The 2,726-nt window shown below is 39.6% G+C and overlaps 1 long non-coding RNA gene across 1 annotated transcript in view; it reads right to left on the bottom strand.

Annotated features, from left to right (window-relative positions):
• The window catches only part of LOC119424885, a 6,955-nt gene extending 5,134 nt beyond the window's left edge, over positions 1-1,821 (bottom strand). The window contains exon 1 of the long non-coding RNA XR_005187538.1: positions 1,754-1,821. This is a non-coding gene — a long non-coding RNA (uncharacterized LOC119424885). The remainder of the gene's footprint in view (positions 1-1,753) is intronic.
• Between the last annotated feature and the right edge of the window lie 905 nt (positions 1,822-2,726).

The raw sequence follows: 2,726 nt of genomic DNA, 5'->3' as shown, positions 1-2,726 counted from the left end.
ACAAAGATGTGCGATCAACTGAGGCTCAGAATATACATTAGAAATGAGTCTCAGCTACCACCACATCAAATTTTAGATCAATATCTACAGAACTGACTGAGGCATACTGTTTTAACAAACACAGTTTGGTGTTTTCTAAGGTCAGCTTGCTGTAGTGACCATTTTGAATTGGATTGTCAACCACGGTAAATCAGTTGTATTAGTTGTCAACCTAAGAACTGATTTCTGAAAGTTTCCTTCTAATCTGACCTCTGGTTCACGAGAGACTTTGCTATCAGACACACATAAACACAAACACAGGTAAAACATTATTGCCTGCGTTTGCCCTTTGGTGGTTGGATCCATATATAAAATCCTCCTTGAGAAGCTCATTAAACAAGCTCATGAATTAAATCAAGAGCTGCACAGTGTAGTAAAGGCCCCGGCACACTCCAGCTGAAGCTGAATATTTGACTCGTGGTCATGTGGCATTCGTTTTCTCACAATATTTCATGATCCCTGAGACACAAGGTGCAGAGCTCCTGGGAAACCCCTCCCGCCACAGCGTAGATCACTGTGCGGGTTTCTTCCCAACAGAGTCTCCACTCCATCCCTGCAGCAGCTGTTTGGCCACAAATCTATCACGAAGAGAGCGCCACACTTTTCAGCAGACAGACTCCTCCATACACAACGTCTGCACCATCTCCAGGAGTTTTCGGCCATTTGACTAATTTAGTGTGTTTGAGGAGTCTCACAGATGAATGACCGAGTGCTTTTCCACATCGACAAACACGCCCCCACAAACTTCTGACCAATCAAACAATCCTTGGCGCATACAACTGTGAGAAAAGTTTGTTCTGGGCTTTGTGTTGAGAAGAAGCAGGCGAAGATGCTCTGAGAACAAAATGACACGATTTTCGTCAAGAAACTACAACAACGAGAGAGGCCTGTTGCAATAAACAATAAATCAATTAATCGTATGATAAATGAAAATTATCAACCTTATTTTCATTTATCAACTTTATCATTTCTTCGTCTCTCTCTTTCTACTGAAGACACTGGATGACAAAAGACTCAACTCTGGTGCTCTTCACTGACCCCTCCCTTTCTTTTTTCTCTATAAAATCTGTTTTAATGGTCCAAGATCACGTTTTTGGATCGTTAAAAGCAGCTAAACTAAGAAGCTAAGTTAACAGGCAAAACTCGGGGGGGAAAAAACCTCCGTCTTGTCAAATATCTGAAATTCATGGTTGAAACCTGTGCCTTTGTGTAAAAAGTTGTTTTTCTCTGCAAAAAGAAGCTGAGAACTTGTTTACAGATTTTTTATTAAAAGCTTTGTGTGACAAATGCTATGCTAAAGAGCTCAAACCACACTGAGTGTCCACAACTGTGAGAACTGAAAAACAGGAACGAGAGACAACCCATGTCATGTCAAGGGGCCTTCCTCCCATTTTTCTTAAAGAGACACGCTGCTCGCTCCCTCACTATCCATCTTTCTGTTCAAACAGTCTTATACTGCCATCCAGTGGTCAAAAAAGGTATTACACACAAAAATTAACCAACATTTCTTCTTAAATCTGACAATTACAATTATTGTTAAATTTCAAACAATATTATCGTTTATCGCAATAATTTCCGAGACAATTAATCGCCCAGCAAATTTTTTTATTGTGACAGGCCTAAACGAGAGCTGATTTCATGTCTTCAGATGGATGCAGGACCCTTATGAGACACATCTTTGACTGATTGGACACTGCCTTCTTCCATGACTCACCTCTACTACAGATGTGTAGATCTGGAGTAGGTGCTCCTCTCCTGCTACCTGTCGGATGCTGATCTTGCAGGAGAGCTGAGATGAGGAGAGGCTGTATCGCTCCAAATAGAAGGCACACTGCAGGGGACTTTGGTTCCCGGCCCACACCTGAGAAAAGGAGAACTCCTGCAGGGAAGGAACAGACGGAGGGCGGACAGGAAGAATATGGTGATGGAAGGTTCAGGCTGCAGCAGCAGAGACACTCATTAAATCCTGCTGAAGACATTTGGTTTGTTGAATCATCCACCCAGCTCTGCTGTTCCCATGTTTAATTAGCAGTGAGTGAGTGGCTTCGTTAGCCAATCAATGTTGGTACCTAATCAAGAAAGTTCAGCAGTCACAAGAATAAACCTGCAGGTGCTGGAAACCTTTGAGCAGAACTGATTCGTGGAAACATCTGTACCAACATTTTGAGGGAAAACCAAAGAATAAGGCACGTTGTAAACATTTAAAATCATGTTTGGAAGAAAATAAAAACAACAACAAACCCATACAAACCAGCAATACTAACGACAACTAATATTTAACTACTGGGCTAAGGTTTAGTTTATGAACTTAATAATTCTAATTATAACTGTTTCTTAAAGATGACTTGGCCAGATGCAGTTCATCAGCTGGGAGTTTCTGAAGTCCTAACACTTTTCGTTTTCTCTTCCACTCGTCCACGTTCCTCATGTTTATGCACCGATGCACAATGTGCTGTCATTTTCAGGTACAACAACTAAAACAATTATGCAAAAGTAGCCAAGGCAAAACAAACAAACAAAACTTTAAATAATAAGTAAATCCGTAATCGTCAGGAGAGGTTGATCAAAACCATGTTTAGAGATTAATAATAATAATAATGATAATGATAATGATGATAATAATAATAATAATAATAATAATAATAATAATAATAATAATAATAATAATAATAATAATAATAATAATA

The sequence above is a fragment of the Nematolebias whitei genome, chromosome 18, assembly GCF_014905685.2.
Source record: "Nematolebias whitei isolate Nwh7 chromosome 18, NemWhi1, whole genome shotgun sequence".
Taxonomy (NCBI): Eukaryota; Metazoa; Chordata; class Actinopteri; order Cyprinodontiformes; family Rivulidae; genus Nematolebias; species Nematolebias whitei.
Note: the sequence above shows the minus strand (reverse complement) of the source record. Positions and strands in the feature narration are given on the sequence as shown.